We start from the raw sequence: 20,150 nt of genomic DNA, 5'->3' as shown, positions 1-20,150 counted from the left end.
ATTATAATTACCCAGGATTTCCACAACACTTAGTTGCTTTGTTTTATTTTTTAACCAGTTTGGGGGGAGTATTTTTACACTTCTATCTTTGCGATTCAAACTACACACTCAAACGCATCCTCCGTGATTCATATTTGACAGGCAGCCAACTTGAAGTTGGCTGGAAGAGAGAGATGAGAGAGCAGCAGCCGTGACCAGGAAGGAACCGGTTGTGGGTGTGTGCGGTCAGTCAGCCTGCAGTGCCGGGAAGCCTGGATTGCCCTGACCCACCCTTCCATCCTGTGCTCCACCTGGCAGATGGCTTCTCCAGAAGTTCAGGAAGCCTGGCTGGGGAGCCAGAGGACTAGAACACAGGCTTCAACCCCATCAGTGATGGCGGCCTCCATCCAGCAGCTCACGGATAAATGTTGTGTTTGCCTGGAGCTGCCTGGCTTCCCACTAAAATGCTGATAGGGGTTGGCGGTCTGAGAAAATCCAGCTTCCTGCTCGCTGTGGTCGCAGCTTTCTTTCCTTCCACTTCCAGATTTTCATTTTTTCTGTCCTTTGCTCCCTTTTCCCTTGCTCTATTTATGTTGTAATGCCCTGCATTCTTTTCTTGGTACAGAGATCTTAAGTCTTTTATTTATCCTCCTTAGCCAGGCCCTAGGGCTGTGTCCATCAGCAATTTGTGTGTATGCATGGCTGTTCACACACAGATACACACACACACACACACACACACACACCTCTACCTCCCATGCTGCTTTGGCTGCATGCAGTGTGAGTCTCTGTCTCTGTCTCTGTCTCTGTCTCTCTCTCTCTCTCTCTCTCTCTGTCTCTCTCTCTCTCCTTCTGAACTGTGTCAGGGATCACTAGACACAAGCATCACAAAGGATCTGATGATTCAGAAATCCTGCTTGCTCTGGTTGCTTGAACGCCAAGAAGGTTGTATTACTAGTTAGAAGTTGGGTATTGGATTTCTTTGCCTAACCCAGGCCACACTACCCACTCTGACAGGAGTTTTATTTGTTTGCCTCCATTTTCCTTATGCCCTTTTTGGAAATAGGTCTGTGACAGTTTTTCTGAAGAAAAACATATTTTCCCCAAGTTCGTCCAGATTAGCGTTGCCATTTTGACCTAGCGACTGGATTTTTGAGGTCATTATTTTGTAAACTGATTCTGAAAATTGTCTGCGCGGCATCCTACCTAGAACTCAGAACCATTTAGTCAAAGTTGAAATGTAGCCTGAGCTTCCAGGGCTGGGTTATGGCTCTGTGGCAGAGCACTTGCCTGGCATGCACACATCACTGCTGGGGGAGGGGCAGGCCAGGGAAGCATCCTCAGACCTGGACATGGTGATCTGGCATGAGGAAACAAAGACCTCATACCCCGACCACCAAGAAGAATGTTTAATTTCTAAATACACTGTGGAGTCTTGGAGCACAAAGGGTTGAAACGTAACATGGTAACAGGCTCAGTATGTTCAGATTGCTTCTTTGCAACTCACAGTATTACTGTGAGGCTAAATGTGAGCATACATGGGGATGGAACCATAGAGTCTAAGGAAAGGTGAGTCAGTTGCACATGCATCAAGGGCTGCTTGTGTGTTCATACAATTTGCCTTCATCTTTAAGATGCAGATGGTCCGTATACAGGTATCTGGACCACATTCGAAGAGCCACTGTGTACTGAGTGCTTAACTCTAGCCATACCCTGTACTATGCCTTTGGCATTTACTGGCATCTCACTGATTCCTCCCAATGACCTGTTTTGTAGATGGGCACCTTGAGACACAGAGTCTAACATCTCAGAACTGCAGGGAGAAGATTTGGGCTTCTTGAAGATCATGTAACTAGGCTCACATACTGCATAGTTAGATGACCTGACGCTAATGGGAATTGGAAGATGCTCTCCAGTTTCCTAGGACAATTCTTGATTCAGCACAGATTCTCCCAGCTGCAACTGCAGGTCTGAGTTGGCATACCTTGCTCACTTAACTAAGTGGCTCTCAGAGGCAAAGAAGCCAAGTGAGGAAAGCCAAGGTAGAATTGAGATAGGTACTGGTGTTTGTTGGGAAGTATGTTCCATAATAGCAATAGCTCCGTGAAAAAAAAATGTTCACATTAAAATGCATTTTAAAATAAAATGTTTTCCCAAGACACAATATAATAGTAGACAAATTAATAATTATTAGACACAATAATAATTAAAGAAAAAGAGGAAAGATGGGAAAGTGGCTCAGCAGTTAAGAGCCCTTTTTGATTTTGCAGAGGACCCAGGTTTGGTTCCCAGCATCCGCATGTCAGCTCACAAAATTCCAGTTCCAAAGGATCTGATGCCTTCTTCTGACCTTTAAGGGCACCAGGCATGCAGGTAAAACCCTGGGATATAAGATAGAACAAATGTATCTAATAAGAGAAAAAGAAGCCATGTTTTGGGGTGGAGGGAAGGGAGAAAGGGGGAAAAGATGGAAATATAGTACACATATGAAATTTAAAAAGGAATTTAATTAGAAAAGAAATTATTAAAGTACTAGCCAAAGTCCTATCCTATTCCTGAGATATCCCAGATGTCCCAATTCTCTAACAATCTAAAGAATTGATAATTCATAATATAACACATTTCCTTCCTGCCCAAGTCATTTCCCCTTAAAGAGAATACAAACAGACAGGAATCTCACTTAATCAATACATTTTTCTTAAGGGGAAAAGTGACTGCATCTTGAACTTGCTATTGTTAAATTGTTAGGGCATTGTGAACAAAAATATTTTTAATTATTCAAAACTGAAATTGAACATGTGAACACACACACATACACACACACACACACACACACACACACACACACACACACGATCCTTTTGAAATATTTAAATTGACTGTTATAGATGGCACTCAGCCAAAGAAAATTTAGCTTGGTTTATTTAAATGCAAATGTTCCCCAGTTATGATGCTAAGTCTGACTTTTCTTTTTATGCCAAGAGGCGAAAGTAAAATTTCACCTTTTTTTGTTTTTGTTTTTTGTTTTTTTTTGTTTTTGTTTTCTAGTGTTTGAGATGGGACTCAGTACCTTATGCTTGCTAGACAAGCTCTTACCAGTGTACCCAAGTCGAACTCTATGCATTCATTGTCTCAGGCAGCTAACACAATAAGAAAACCTGAGAAATTATAAATTACTCATTGTAATTATAAGGAATTATAAATAAATAAAAAATCATAAATATAAAATTGGATATTTTTAGGATATTTTTATTATGACCATTGTATTTTGAGCATTTCCATAATCCTATAAATCTAATAATTGATCTTTTTTCAAAGATCCTCATTCCTATCCCATGAAGACGCTGTGTATTTTATACATTAAATGTCTCCACCATTCTTACAAACAGTTCACTCTTCCCAGCTTTGGTTCCTCTTAGAAAGTTCATATGGCACATAGTTCCTCAGCTTGCAGACATGAATTCATGTATGAGTTCTGGCAGCTTTTAAATAACATTCCTGAATGATTGTGTTCTGTTTGAGAAAGCTGTAACTTCTGAAAATGGTGCTTTACAGTCATAACCTCCTTTCTCAACCTTCTTGTAGAACTCGCCCCCCCCCCCAGACACTTGAAGTCTTTCCCAATTTGTTCCTGAATCTTGACAGTACATTGCTAACACACATCTGCCAATATTTCTTATTTTTAACTCTTCATTGTTTTTTGTTTTGTTTTGTTTTTTGGTTTTGGTTTTGGTTTTTCGAGACAGGTTTCTCTGTGTAGCTTTGGAGCCTGTGTTGGAACTCACAGAGATCCACCTGCCTCTGCCTCCCGAGTGCTGGGATAAAAGGTGTGCACTACCAGCACCTGACTTCATTGAATTTTTTAAAAGAGAGAGAATAATGAATGTGAGAACAATGAAAATCACCTAGCCACATGACTCCTCTGTGGTCTTTCTACAAATGTCACCAACTACCTCTCGGGACAAGCACAAAGGCAAGCATACGCAAGGTATATCTATGTTGTGATTATGGCCAAAGATGTCTTTTTTCTCAGTTCCTAAAAATGAAATGACAATGGTTGGAGAGATGTCTCTGTGGTTCAGAGTTCTAGCTGCTCTTGCAGAGGACCTGGGATCAGTTCCCAGTGCCCACATCAGGCAACTCATAACCACCCTAACTCATGTGGTTATGGGTACCTGCACTAGAATACACATAACCCCCCATGTCCACATATGTTATGGGATATTTTGTATTCACTGTGATTGGTGTAATAAAAATCTGAACAGCCAATAGCTAGGCAGAAGGTATAGGCAGGACTTCCGGGTAGAGAGAGGAAGTAGAAGGAGATAATCAAGGTATAGAGGAGATGCCAGACATAACAGAATGACGAAAAGGTAAAAAGCCACATGGTAAAACATGGATAAATAAAATCAGGTTAATTTAAGTTATAAGAGCTGGTTGAGACAAACCTAAGCTAATGGCTGAGCTTTCTGAATTAATAAGAAGTCTCCTTGTCATTATTTGGGAGGTGGCAGTACAGAGAAAGACTTGCTGCATACATACACATAATTGAAAATAAACCAAGTCCAAAACTGGAACGAAGATGTTTGGTAGATATCTCATAATGATTAACAAAAATGCTAGGTGCTTAATGTTAGATTCCCTGCTCTTTTGGGCTGCTTTCTCTCTACCATCTATTCACCCCTCCATTTCAGTTCTCTTCTGCCTAAACTCTTCAGGGGCTCTCAAAAGTCTGTTTTCTCTGGGGTAGGGCTGTAGCTGCAGCACAGGGGCATGTGCTTAGCATGCGTGAGGCTCTGGGTTCAATCCCAGGACAGCAACAACAAACAAAAATATATTGTACTTGACTTCCCTCTTAGGCATGCCTATTTATTAGGCACCTACTGTCTGCTCCAAGCTCTTTACTGCTAAGAATAAGTAACAACTGGGAGGGGAATAGATCTGAAACAAGGGGTGGGGAGAGGAGGAATCCCTGTACTTGCCGGCTGCCAATCTAGCCCCAGGCTTAGTAAGAGACCCTGTCCCAAAGGAATAGAGCAGGACATATGATGTTCTCCTCTGGCCTCTGAATTCATACATGGACGTGCACACCTGTACACATATGTGTACATACCACATATACAGATACATGTGCATACATTACATGCCTATATAAAAATATTTTGTAATTGCATCAGCACAGTGTGTGTGTGTGTGTGTGTGTGTGTGTGTGTGTGTGTGTGTGTGTGTGTGTGAATAGCCTGTTGTTCCTGTCATTGCTTCCTAAACACAGGACTATTAGGGGCAGCACAGAGAATCTGGAGATGGTTTAAAGCCTATGGAAGGCTGTGTGCAGACTAATCTAAATACTATGCTATTTTTTATAAGAGACTCCAGCATCGTTGGGTTTGGGAACTAACTTCCCGAGGGATAACCATATGATAGGTAATCTCACAAACAAAATGTGGCCTTTCAGTAAAAAAAATACAGACACTGGCAAAACAAGGTATTGAGTAATTCCAGAGAACAGAGAGGCTGCCAGAAAAATAATCATGTGACTCCATGTTTAATATACATATATGTGTACATATTAAATATATATCAACATTATTTATGTGTCTGCATAAAATTACATATATCTTAAATGCTTTATTTATCTGTTTCTCTGTGTGTATGTTATGTGTATGGGTGCCCACAGAAGCCAAAAGAGGGTGTGGGATCCCCTGAAGATGCTGTTACAGGTATTTAGGTGCTGGGAACCAACTTTGTGTCCTCTGGCAGAGCAGCAAATGCTCTTAACTCCAGAGACACCTCTCCAGCCCCTATAACATATGCTGTAAACAGCAGGATCATTTGGACATGTAGAAAATAACTACTTTTGAAAGTATTCCATACTAAGAAGCTGGCTCTAGCCTCTTAAAACAAATTGGAAATTCTTAATGAAATATAAAAAGACATTTGAAAAATAAAATTGGTTCCAGTCGGTAACGCTTCTCTTGAACCATCTTTGTATATCTGAGGAACCAAAGACACACTCTTTTATTTATTTTTTTTGGAGGCAGGGTTGGCTTGTTTGTTTTTCAAGACAGAGTTTCTCTATATTGCTTTGGAGCCTGTCCTGAAACTGGCTCTGTAGACCAGGCTGGCCTCAAACTCACAGAGCCTCTGCCTCCCAAGTGCTGGGATTAAAGTCATGAGCTACCAACGCCTGGCCTTCCGAGGTGCACTCTTACACAGGTTTACAATGCCATGCACAGAGTACCTGTAAAAATGGCCCCTGACCAGCTCTTACTGGTGTGCGACCCAATTTATTTGCACCTGCATTTTTATCCCCCTCATTCAATTTTGCAAGTTACAGCTAAATGGCAGGAACTGTCTGGCATTTTCTCAAGCTAAGGAAAAGCCTAAGGAGACACTTTTCTGGGGGGAGGAGGGATGTAGAGATGCCTTTAAAAATCAGGCATAACGTAAACAAACCTTAGTTTACCTTTGATCCACTCACATGAACCTGGCCAGGAAAAGACCAATAGTTTATGTCTTATTTTTCTACTGAATAGTTGGAACTGAGGTTTGCACTCCCAAAACAAAGGAAGATTTTCAGATATTTTTGTCCTAGTGAAATTTTTATTCCTGGGAAAGGTGGTTTCCAAAACTAGAGTGGCGAGTGACTACTGTCACCGAGCTGGCTGGAGCATCAGTGGCCGTCATCATGATTATTGTAACTGGAGATTTCAATTTTCACCTGTGTGCCCACGGCAACTAAATCTAAGCAGTCCCCGACTGTCCGCACAGAGTTCAGGATCTCGGCACTCTCAGTGCATTCTATCCATTTCTGGTCAGAGGTCAGCATGTTCGTAAGTGCCATTTTTAGACAGCAGTGTCTACGTTTCTGGATTTCTGACTTGAGAGAAACTCACTACTGTTTGCCAGGTGACAAAAACCAGAGATCTTGGGATGACTCTATCAAACGCGGCCATATTTACTTCTTAACTATCTTTGGGCTGCTGTCCCCTGCCCTTTCCAATGCTACTTGTGCCTCCCCACAGGCCTAACCTCTCTGGCTTGAGTTCCTGACACATTCCATCTTTGACATGGCTCCTTAATCGTCATAGCTTGGTAAGCCACTCCTGGTAGCTTCTCACTGCTTAGAAACTTGCAGGACACCTGTGGTGTGTTAATGAAGGTGCTGGCCAGGCCAGAGAGGCAAAGGCTGTCACAAGTACTGCCATGAGTCTTCCTGTAACACGACCATAGTTTTAGTAAAGCCTGTGTCCCTTGGGCATTTGTGGGTTGACCCAAACTTTAACACCTACCCTGTTACAAGGGGACCTTGTCAATCCTGGACTTTAGCAAAGAACTCAGCCAGGCTTTAAGAGATGTCTTTCATATTGTCCCCATTTTGGTTAATTTTCTGTACATTTAAAGCATCCTTGTTGACTAGGCCCAAGTCATTAAGGGTCTGGTATCTTGGTTTTATGATCCTGAGCATGGAAGTCAGCTTGTTTCTCCATCAATGTCTTGCTGGAGTCTAGTAAGTGACGGTTGGAATGTTGAGATGAGAGGTGTCATTGGCACATAAAACATGTAATAACAGCATGGACACACACAAGTGCTAGATGGTTGTGTCTGGCAACTTAAATGACACCTTTCTCATTACTCTATACATTTTATCTGATTGGAGGTTGATGTTCCCAATCAGGGTACTCGACAAGGAACCTCCCCAGCCTCATAAAAGGACATGTATGGAAGGAACCACTGCAGATGCAGGCCAGCCGGAGGAGACACGTGAAGGAGCCCATGAACCTATGTGAGAAATTTAATAGCGGCAGGCAAACCTAGTCTTTCTTTATTGTCAAAGTCTAAAAAGTATCATCATCCCCCCCCCCCAGTGCTTTATACTTGGTTTTCCAATGACTTGTAGATTCTCTTTGTTTCTGTCTCCTCTCTCCCTGGTTCCTAATCTCTACACACAGAGTATCCCCTAGGTCCCCACTCCTGTTCAATTAAGGGAAGCTGCAGAAGCACACAGTAAACTTCAGGAGAAGTCCTTGCAGAAAGAGGGTGTTGAGTGTTGCAAAAAGCACCATCTGGCCAGGCAGTGATGGCACATACTTTAATCTCAGCACTCGGGAGGAAGGAGGATCTCTGAGTTGGAGGCCAGCCTGGTCTACAGAGTGAGTTCCAGGACAGTCAGTACTACATAGAGAAGCCCTGTCTTAAAAAAAAAAGCAAAGAAAGGGTCTGGAGAGATTGCTCAGAGGTTAAGAGCACTGGCTGTTCTTCCAGAGGTCCTGAATTCAATTCCCAGAAAACACATGGTGGCTTACAACTATCTGTAATGAGATATGGTGCCCTCTTTTGGTGCGCAAGCATATGCGGAGGCAGAATGTTGTATACATAATAAATAAATAAATCTTTACAAAAAGCAAAGAAAGAAAAGAAAAAAACAGTCATTTTATTTTTGCCTCTGCCCAGAATTAGATTCCACGTTAGTCTGAACAAACCATGTATCATGCAAGATGGTAGTAAGTGACCCATTTCTCTGCCTCCTCCTGAATCCCAACATCAAGACACTTGATCAAAACCGTGTAACCCTCCTTCTAAGAATCAGTTCCAAGAATTGATTCACCTTCAGTTCCCTCAGAACTCTTATCTCAGTGGAGTCCGTCTATCCATCTGTTCATTTTCCCTTTTCTAGACAAAAAGATAATTTATTTTACGTCATGTCCTAGAAGCCAGGAAAGGTTCATATCAAACCATGTAAACCAAACCAGTATTTTCCACTCTTGTAAAATGCAACTATAAATACATATTATAAATTTACAATGAATAATTGAGACAAGAACCTACAGTAACTCTAGAAGCATAGCTAATGCTGGTTCTGGTACCTTAGTCATAATACCTTGCACCCCATTAAAATCCTAATTATAGTTGGACCACAATGTAAGAGAAGAGTGATACTTTTATGGTAGCTAGACGGAAAATATCCATAGTGAGGGTAATGTAGCTGTCTTAACATTTACTTTCTTTTGATTTTTTAAAGGAAATACATGTTTTGGGTTTTTTAATCAGAATATTTGGAAAGTACAATGAAGTCAAGTAAGAAAAGAAGCAGAAAAAGAAATCTCACAGCCTTAGGACTGCTGACATTTTGATATCTCTCATTTCCTACTACACTTTGCCTGGCATTCTGTTACCCACCCAAGTCCAATTCCAGAGCCCATCCTCAGGCCAGGAGGAGCTGCCTCCCTGTGAAGTGTCTCAGATGGCTAGGAGGAGCCAATGGAGCTGGCATCAGCCACTGAGTGAGGTAAGTGAGAGAGGCTGTGCTGGGGTCAAAACCCAGGAATGGAGGGAGTGAGGCAAACCTCAGTGGCAGAGGGTTTACCTTGTATGCATGAGGCCCCAGGCTGGACCCCACCAGCACCACAAAAATGAATAAAATATTAATAAATTAAACTAGATGTTAATTGTTCTAATTTAGAAAGAGGAGAAGGGGAAGGCAAATGGACAGTGGAAGACACTATGAAAATCGGGGTAGATATCCTTCCCCCAAAGGCACAATGGATCCCAAGACATGGGAGTCATGACTCTGAAGGAATGGAGGCCCATACATTTATCTCATCTTTACCTCGTCTCTCTCTGTACATTATTTACTTGTTTATTTAAAGATAGAGTTTCACTGTGCAGTCTAGGCAGTCCTGGAATTGACTGGGGTCCAGGTGTCTCTTCCTCCTGAGTACTGGGAACACAGGGCCACAACCAGCTAACCTATTCTCCTATTTAAAAGAGAAACCTGTCACCCAGATTCTTATGATAAAATGGACAGATCTGTAAATATTTTCACTAAGATTTTAAAAACATACTGTGGACCAAAACCCACCAAATGGTGTACTTGTTCATGTTTTATCTTCTTTCTGCAGCCACAAAGAAAGATTTTCACCAGAGGTCTTAAGTCAGTACTTAATTCCTCATTATTTTTGCTGTTGTATGTTTTGTTTTGTTTGAGACTGGGACTTGCTATGTAAACCTGGCTGAATTAAATTCAGTGTTTCACCTGCCTTCACGAGTTCTGGGACTAAAGGTGAGCACCACCACCACGCCCAGCCAACTCATCATTCTTAAACAGTGTGACTGAATGTCCTAGCCTCAGACATATACCTGTGTGAAAAATATATGAAAAACTCTGTAAACTGAAGCCTGTCAAAAAAAGCTCTGGCCTCCAGCAGTCCCAAACCAGCCTGCCTAACTTTGCCTAAACATTTCCCAATTGCAGACCAACACAAGACTTTCCTTCCCATTCTCTTTTCATGTGTAACAATCATCACTACCCTTTAGCTCAGTGGTTCTCAACATCCCTAAGACTGTGACCCTTTAATACAGTTTCTTATGTTGTAGTGACCCCAACCATAAAATTATTTTGTTGCTACTTCACAACTGTAATTTTGCTACTGTTATGAATCAGAATGTAAGAATCTGCTATGTGACTCCAATGAAGGTCATGATCCACAGGTTAGCTCTTCCACGAATCCAACATTTGCAACCAGCTTGATTTTCCCAGTAGCCACTTGAGCAGTGCTGGGGAACTAGCAATCGGCCTTAAATTCTTACATTCTGTTCTTCAGGTCCCCAGTCACTACAGGTCACTTAATGCATAACCAACAGCTCTCACCCGTGGTCAGGTAGACTTGGGGAAATAACCTGACAAAATTTAGATGAGGCTCAGGAGTCCCACACAACTGGAAGAGCTCACTTTGTAGTTTACACTGGTAGACAAAGAAATGCTTTTCTCTTCGCTACCCTGAGTCCATTGTTGCAAAGCAGGCTGGTGAAGTCAAGATACAATGCAGAGCAGGCAGACGCCTAAAAGTCAACAAGGTTCTCATTAAGTCAGTAATCTCTCTGCTCTACACAAGCCTGTATTTTTCTTGTTGTTGAACAAGTTTGTCCACAAAGGATCAACTCTTACACCACCCCTAGGAAATGTTATCCCATTAGGGAGGCCGGGTTTTTTCCACCGATGAGTGCTTGTGGCTTTATTTTAGCCTTTTCAAGGACACGGGTTGATTTGTCATTTCCTAAAAACTATCTTGTGGTTTCCCAGTTTTCCACAATGATTCTTCTCACAATATCTGGGCTCGAGTTTTCTCATGCTTTTGTCAGGCTCTTATTTACTATTAGGATTATCTGGTCTTTCTAAATTGAGAGATAATTCTCCAGGCATTTATGGTAGTGGGACAATTAGAAATTCTTAAAAATTGAAGAATTTTGAAAAATAGAGTGGGCTGGAAAGATGGCTCAGTGGTTAAGAGTACATACTGCTCGTCTAGAGGACGTGGGTTCAATTCCCAGCTCCCTGTAACTCCATCTCTAGGACATCTGACACCCTGCTCTATTCTGGCCTCTGTAGACACCTGTTCTCACACACATCCTCCAACACACACTTACACACTACCACATATACACTCACATACACATACACACTCACACACATACCACACACACACACACACACATACCACATACACACTCACACACACATACACACTCACACACACATACCACATACCACACACACACATACCATACACACACACACACACACTCACACACATCCCCACATACACACTCACACACATACCACATACACACACATACACACACACAACATCCCCACATATACACATACATCTCCACTTCCCACATACATACACACATACCCACACAGGTGCTCACACACATAAGCACAGAGGCACTCATGTACACATATCCACCTAGGCACTCACACACAGATACACATAATTAAAATACATCTTCATAACCACTTAAAATAATCAAGCTGAGTTTCATAATGCATTTTTAAAAAGGAAATTGAAATACTGTATTTGTCAAATGTTCAAAATGTTTATTCTTCAGGAATTGGAGATGTGGCTTTATGGTACAGCACTTGGCTAGCATGTATGAGGTCCTAGCTTCACTTCTCAGCAGTACAATAAATAAATAAGTTAACTAATTAATTAAGAGGAATAGTTTCCAAGTATTTTAACTGAGTCACAGGAATGTTTATCCTTTGCCAATTCGGGGGAAGCAGATGAGAATTATAATTCATTAAATAGTTTTAAAAGTTCTTTGTATATGTCAGCCATATTTAATACAAAAGTTCCTTGTCCTGTTTGGCAGGCACCACACCCTCTACAGAGGGGTGCAGGATGCTTCTCTTCCCTTGAAAATGTTTATGTTATTTAATTTCTACTTAAAAACTTGAAAATAGCCAAGTGGAGGTGGCACACGCCTTTAATCCCAGCACAGGAGGCAGAGGCAAGTGGATCTCAGTGAGGTCGAGGTCAGACTCAGCTAAGGATCAAATTTTGGGGCAGCTAGGGCTGTTATACAGAAAAACCCTGTCTAGAAGCAAGCAAACAAACAAATAAAAAAAAACCAAAACAACAACACACACAAATGAAAAACAAAACAAAACTTTACAATAACCCTATTGAATGTGCACATTTAAAAGAAAGAGGGTGTTGCGATTTCAGGTTAAGGAGAGGCAAACGAACATGGTGGGTGAGCACACTAGACTCACTTTTAGAGCTCCTGGTGGGGGAATGTGACCATGCAATGCCAGCAGATACAGGAGACTCTGGTGCTCGTGAACTGCTGTACACACACACACACACACACACACACACACACACACACACACACGCACACATACCATAGCTATATACCTATTTTGTCTATGTTTATGTAACCTTGGATTTTTAAATAAGTATTATTAATTAATGGCTAAAGTTAATTGACCTCTATATTATCATTCTTAAATTTTAAATACACACAGTTCTCCTGTCTACATTAATGCCTAAGACACATGCTTTTATATGTAGTTACCCATCAGAGCACCAGGGTCCCCAGATTTAACTTGTCCAGAATTGGAATCTTTATGACCTCTGAATTGCTGGCATTTTCTTGGTCACCTGCATTTTTTATTTGGGAACTCACCTGACCCCCCTCCTGTACCCTACTACATATATCCACAGCCAGCTGCCAGCAATTACCACTCTTAGAATTCATAACATCCTCTATCTCCCCACCCTCCACCCAACACAAGGCTCTTTTAGCCTCTGCCTGGATTTGTCAACCGTTATTTGCATTGCTCTGCCTCTCCAATGGCAGATCAGCAGGCACTCTCTGGAAGGCCATTCATTGGCTCCCCACAGCCTGCTGCAGGGTCAGCTCCATCCTCACCTTGGTACAGCCAAACACTTCCTTTGTGACCCCTCTGCTCCCCACACTCATTTCTTCACTGCCACTCACTCAGTGACCTGACTGCAGGTGTTGATCCTCAAGAGCTCCCCATCTGGCTGGCTCTCAGGTACTGCCTGACTTCCCACCCCACCTCTTCCTGGAGTCCAGCTCACTTCTTCAATCTCAGCCTTGCCTTGTTGCCCCACACCCCCCCCCAGCCACTTCCCAGCTCCCATGAAGAGGCATTTGTGGCTCCCTCCAGCTCCTCTATGCGCAACACCCCCACTCACGCTGAATAGCCAACTCTGCATCCTGATTCTGTTTTCCTGTACTATTTTATAGTCATCTATTGTCACTCTCCCTTGCTGGGATTTCTTACTGATTCTTGTGTCCCTAGAGCCTGGCATAGCTCCTAGCATTCATTCAGTAGGTGCTCAATATGTGTTTGCTGGAGGCACATCCTTCTGACCAGAGTGTGCATGTACAGGGAACAAAGGTAGACACAAGAGAACAGTGTCTTCAGAGTCCTGGAAAATTCTAGAAACAGGATGAGACTTCAGGAGTTGTCTTCATATACTTAAACAAACATAAGTGCCTAGGTAGTTTAGCATCATCAGAAGACAGGCAGCTGATAAAAGAAGAAGAGTTCACGACCAACTGAAATATGTAGGTCAGAGGCTGGCAGGCAAGAAGCCAGGGCATGCTGCTCCAGCCTCCTAAGGCTGGTCTTGATTCACAAAAGGCTCTAAGGTAACTTCCGACAACAGCTTTGGTCATGTTTCAAAATGAGTTCAAAGTGCCCCCCCTTTTTTTTCTCAATTTCTCAAGAGGAAAAATAAAAGAGGAAAAACAACAGGAAGTAGACTCAAGGCTGTTCCATTTAATGGACATTTCTAGGCCCCCGCATAATGACAATAGCTTTGGACAAGGACAACAGCAGAAGCCAAGGGGAAAGCAAAGGAAAGGACAAGACCTTCAGCAGCAGGAGGAAGGGGACAGCAGGTGGGATGGGATGCCTGCCGGGATGCCTGCCTGTGGTCATGCTTTGCTGAGTGCTAACACCACTGAGTGCTAACACCACACACCCCATCCCCCCAGTGGTAGGAACAGGTCACCCACAAATGGCTGACAGTGCTGTCATTCTATCCTTCTCCATGTAGCACTTGCTTGATTCTCATGTGTTTCCGTCAGGGTTGAGAAGTAGGGTAAAGGAGAAAGGGAGAGTTCTCAGATGTGGGGAATGCACAGTGGAATGAATGAAGGAGCGTGATACTGTGAGACCAGGCGAACGGCCTGGTTACATAAAGGACCGTGGAGACAGAGCCTTGAAAAAGAGAAGGAGGGGCAAGGAAGAGTTCAAGTGCTCATCGTGTAGGTGCTGTGGAAAGGAGCACCAGAATAAAACCAATAAAACATAACCTGTGCGGAGACCAAGGCTAGCCCTGAATGTTACCAGTGAGGCGGACCCAGCCACTGCTCTCAAGTTCACAGGGTTATCTCTGTACCACTCGTCTACAGACTCCAGAACACTGACTTAAAACTACAAACAACTCATGTAGCTCCTAAACAGCTATAAAACTTAAAATTCGAAACCCACAAAACATTCAAATCAAACAGTAAGAAGTATCCAGGTTTCAGGAGGAAAACAGTTACAATTTCCTATAAAAACTTTCTGGGTGTGGATTGGTTTCTGCTACAAAGTTTTCTAATTTGTTTTTTTTGTTTGTTTGTTTGTTTTTGTTTTTTGAGACAGGGTTTCTCCGTGTAGCCTTGGCTATCCTGGAACTCTCTCTGTAGACCAGTCAGGCTGGCCTCGTTCACAGACATCCACCTGCCTCTGCCTCCTGAGTGCTGGGATTAAAGGAGGGTGTCACCACAGTTTTCTAATTTGTAACCAACCAATTCCTGATATAATTAAAAGGAAGAACCAAAAAGTCCAGGCTTTCTTTTGCCAGGTAAGACATCTTGTTAACAATGTTGTCCCATATTTAGACTTTAGAATCTAAAGTAATAGGGTCTCCCTCCCTGAGCCCTGGAAATCTGCCCAGTGGAGTGGACTCCGCCCAGGGGTAGGAATCCTACAGTAGGTCAGTTGCAGGCCTCAGTGTTAGATTAAATGAGATAACCTCCAGCAAGTTCAGCTAGCATGACCTGGGGCATTGATAAGCTAAGGCCATTTCATATTTCCTCTTCTTTCAAATTTGATATCAGACGGAAGGGAATAATCCCGGAACAGAAGCTCATAATGCAGGGTGGGTCAGAAAACGGTTGCTTTATCTAACCTCTCCAAGAATGCTTAGGCAACACTGATAAAATTAAAAAAAAAAAGCCACTTATAAGCAGCAAAACAGTCTCCCAGGAGATCAGTGTCAACAGACACACAATACGAAGACCAAGATGGCTGTGCCCCAATCCTTAAAGACTCTACCATCCAGCAAGAGGCTGCATCAGAGGCAGTATGAGGACTAGGAAACTTGAAATTGGAAGATGGGTTTTGGCATTGTTAGCTGTATGATAGGGAGTGGGCACTTCAGCCTCTCCAGGACTCTGTCTTCATTATTAAAGGGGAAGCGAAAGCATCAATACACAGGAAGGGGGGTGAGTAAACAAAAGGATTCTGGTGAAAGTCCAGGGCTTGGCACAGAGGCATTGAAATAAGCAGAGACTTGCAGGGAATGTTACAGGTAACTCCAGGAAGGAGGGGGGTAGGCAGGAAGGAGGGAGGGAGGGGGACAGAGGGACAGGTGGGGAGGGAGGGAGAGGACAGGGAGGAGGGAAGGAGAGAAGATGTCAGGGTGTTTGCTAACTATCTGACTAGTTCCACACCTGGAACCCACACATCAGAAAGTGAGAACTGACTTCTACAAGTTGTCCTCTGACTTCTACATGTACACTGTGGTATGCCCATCTTATACACGTAAATAAACGAGCATTAAAAAAGTGTACGAAAACACATAATTACTGTAATTCTTTCTGTGTTATACGAGATGCAGAAAGCCTAGAAAAGAAAGACATGTATAGAGGTTTGAAAGAAAATGGTCCCAAAGGGAGTGGTACTATTAGGAGGTATAGTCTTGTTGGAGGAAGTGTGTCACTGTAGGGGCAGGTTTTGGGGTCTCTTCTCAAGGTTCGCTTAGTGTGACAGTCAGTTGACTTCCTGCTGCCTTCTGGTCATGGTGTAGCCAGCACCACATCTGCCTGCATGCTGCCATGTTCCATGCCATGCTGATAATGGACTGAACCCCTGAAACTGCAAGAGAGCCACCCCAATTAAATATTTTCTTTGTAAGAGTTGCCATGGTCATTATACCCTAACTAAGACAACATGTAAAGAAGAGAATGAGAACATTTCTCATGGGGCTGGAGAGATGGCTCAGTGGTTAAGAGCACTGTCTGTTCTTCCAGAGGACCAGGGTTCAATTCCCAGCACCCACATGACAGCTCACAACTATCTGTAACTCCAGTTCCAGGTGAGCTGACACCTTTACACAGACATACATGAATGCACATGAAATCAAAATAAATTATTTTAAAAATAAAACTAAAACATTCCTCACTTAGCATGAAGGGTTCCTTTGAGTTCTAGGCTTTCCAGTTGTGGAATGTGTGTGTGTGTGTGTGTGTGTGTGTGTGTGTGTGTGTGTGTGTGTGTGTGTGATGTTCTGTACACATACATATACATGCATGCATATGACAGGCATACTACATGCTTACCTATATGCCCTCCCATGTATGTTTTTGTATAGATGTATATACTCCCATCTTAGTATAATTCCAGGATTTAAGAGGTCCCTGGCTTCCATGAGTATCTAACTGAAGGATAGAAACCGTAACTGAGGTTAACTGAAGGAAGGAAACCTCACTTGCACATCCTTGTCTGCTCCAGACCTCTATTTCCTGCTGGTCACACTACACCCTTTCCCAGGACAGGAAAGAGGAAGCCACAGGTGGGCTGTTTGCTGAGGAAGCCTCCCAGAAGCTTGCATTTGTTCCAAAAGGCAAGTTCTTGGGCCCTCCTCTGAAAACAGAAAAAAAAAAAAAGTGAGTCTTTCCCCAGTGTAGTCAGTCATGGGGAAAAGTGTACAGAGACTATGACAAGTAAGGGGTGTGGTCACCTGTGACTCCCAGTGAGACACTGGGAGGCAAAGGACAATACTGGACCTCGATTTAACAGGACTCCAGCTTAGAGCTGACAGAATGTGCTGCAGCGCTTTAAAATGGGTGCCCTGAACCCTACCTGACTCAACACATTTTATTTATTCCTCTTGTGTCAACACCAACTAACTTCTGTTTTGGAGGAAGAAAATAAAGAGTTGTATGTGCAAGTGTTTAGCTGGCTGCTTTATGTCTTGGCCATCAGAGAAAGTCTTCCAGCCAGAATGGCAGAGATGGGCCACGTCCCACCAGAACTGGTCACTTTAATCTCACGTTCCTGTGGTTTTTGGTTAAGAAAGCAGGTGGAGTGGAAAAGAGGGGGCTGGAAAATTACTTGAAACTCATTTTGGTTCTGCAAATAGCAAGCAGTGAAACGTTGAATCTTTTTTGCCTCCAGATTCTGCATAGCAAAAAGTCTGAAATATGTGGTTCTAACAATGAGCATGCAAAAATAAATAAATAAAAATCTTAGATTTCAGTTATTAATTGGGAACAAAGTAAAGCAAGCAAATTAAATAAAGGATTTTGTACTGTAAAGATATAGGAAATCCAAAGACAGCAGAAAAAGATTGAAAGTACAAAATAAACTAAGAAGCAAATTACTCAGAGAAGCATGGACACAGAGACTTTAGGAACTTGCTCTTTGATTATGAGTATGTGTGTGTATATGTAAGTGTGTGTATGTGTGTGCATTAGAGTGTGTATATGTGAGTGTGTGTATGGGAGAGTGTATATATGAGAGTATCTGTGTGTATGTGTGTGTATGTGTGTGTATGTATGTGTGCATGCTTCCTATAGAGTTCGGAACAAGGGGCCAGATCCCCTGGAGCTGGAGTTACAGTGAGGGTGCTGGGAACTGAATTCAGGTCCTCTGCAAGAACAATATGTGCTCTTAACTGTTGAGTTATCTCTCCAGTCCCAGAGCTGGCTCTTTACAACAACAAGAAAAGATCGAAACTGCCAAATGTTAAGGTTAAACTGAGGAATAATGTGACATTAAGAATAAAGAAGACAGCCACACTGGTGTGGTGGCCAGAGATGATCAAATGTAGACTGCAGTTAACACACTTGAAACCAAGTCAACCAAGCCAACAATTGCAGAAGAAACTGGTATCCAAGCAATTGAAGGGACTCTGTCCCAGCTAGGGTTACCATTGCTGTGATCAAACACTATTACCAAAGCAACTTGTGGAGGAAACGGTTTATTTCAGCTTATACTTCCAGGTCAAATGTCATCACAGAGAAGTCAGAGCAGGAACCTGGAGGCAGGAGCTGATACAGAGGCCATGGAGGGGTGCTGCTCACTGGCTTGCTCCCTATGGCTTGCTCAGCCTGCTTTCTTATAGAACCCAGGACCACCAGTCCAGGGATGCCCTACCCACAATGGGCTGGGCCCTTCCCCATATATCACTAATTAAGAAAACACACCCTATAGGTCTGCCTACAGCCTGATCTTATGGAGTTATTTTCTTAATTGAGGCTCCCTCCTCTCAGATGACTTCAACCTGTGTCAAGCTGGCATAAAATTGGCCAGCCTAAACTCCAGTGTCTCAACTTGCCAATCACTAGAGAAGTGTATTAATCATTAAACAGCAAGACAATATTTCATAAATCACTAGTAACAAATCCTGTTTGAACCATGCCCACCCCCCCCAAAAGGTTGTTGCTTCTATATTCTCCAAGTTGTTCTGAAGAAGTGAAAAACACAGAAAGATACCCAATTCATTCCCCCAAACAAACAAAGGGTGTGTTGTGTGTGTGTGTGTGTGTGTGTGTGTGTGTGTGTGTGTGTGTGTGTGTGTGTGTGTGTGTTCGGGAGGGATCTAACAGCCTGATCCTGCTTGGAAGTGCAGATGCCGGTAACCTGGTAACCTGGTTTGCTATTTTAACTGCTGTTTCCAGGCAGTCTCCTGTTTCCTCAAGGTGTCAGCTGTCTCTTGTCACTCTTGTCACATCTTCAATCGAAATTTTGAGTAGGGGCTCTCCCTCTCCATATGCAATCCTGTGACCCCTACCTGCTCTTTACTCCAGGCTACCCAGGCAGGCGAGGGAGTTTTCAGTATTAACTTGGCAGCAAACGGAACCCCCAGGAAAGCCAGAGAACAGATAGGATGCCTGCACTTCTCAGAGACAAGCTTTCAGTGACTAGCTTTCTCTTTTTCCATCTTCCAAAAATTCAATTCTGCAGACAACTTCAGCTCCTCCCACTTAGAAGTTTGGCAGTAAGATTCAGTTGGCCCAATAATGCATGGAATGGTTTGTTGAATTATTAAAAACAAACCAAACAGTAGCATAACTTTGTTTTCTCTTTCATAAAATAGAAAAAGACAGAACAAAAGGGTGCAACGTACAGATGGGCCCTTCTCAGAACAAAAAGAACGCACAAGAGAAGCAACTTTTGATCTCCCTCTGGCATGTCTCCTGATCATTTGTTAGTGCCTGCCTGCTATCTCTTCTTGGGTAAACTGCACAAAAGTAAACTGATGTAATCTTCGTGTAGTGAGCTATCCCACACTTCTGGCAATGGTATCATTCCCCATTATGAAACTTGTCTACGGTGGGACAAACAGCTTTTTTGTTTCACACTTTCCCTAATTTTGTGACAAGGCTCTCTACACTTGAGTTACACCCTTCTTTCAAATATTTAGGGCAGCATTATTTGCGGGATGCCATGCAGGACACAAGTGGCATTCTATTTGAACTCCAGATTCCCCTCTGCTTGTTTTGGAATGATGATGGCCACTTATTTGGCTTGTTCTGAATATGATCCAGCTTCAACCTTCAACCTACCA

General features: G+C 42.7%; 1 protein-coding gene across 5 annotated transcripts in view; it reads right to left on the bottom strand.

The window, feature by feature from the left end:
- The window catches only part of Fry (FRY microtubule binding protein), a 378,278-nt gene that overhangs the window by 293,383 nt on the left and 64,745 nt on the right, over positions 1–20,150 (bottom strand). The window lies entirely within an intron of this gene.

This window comes from Cricetulus griseus, chromosome 4, assembly GCF_003668045.3.
Source record: "Cricetulus griseus strain 17A/GY chromosome 4, alternate assembly CriGri-PICRH-1.0, whole genome shotgun sequence".
In the NCBI taxonomy this organism is placed as follows: Eukaryota; Metazoa; Chordata; class Mammalia; order Rodentia; family Cricetidae; genus Cricetulus; species Cricetulus griseus.
Note: the sequence above shows the minus strand (reverse complement) of the source record. Positions and strands in the feature narration are given on the sequence as shown.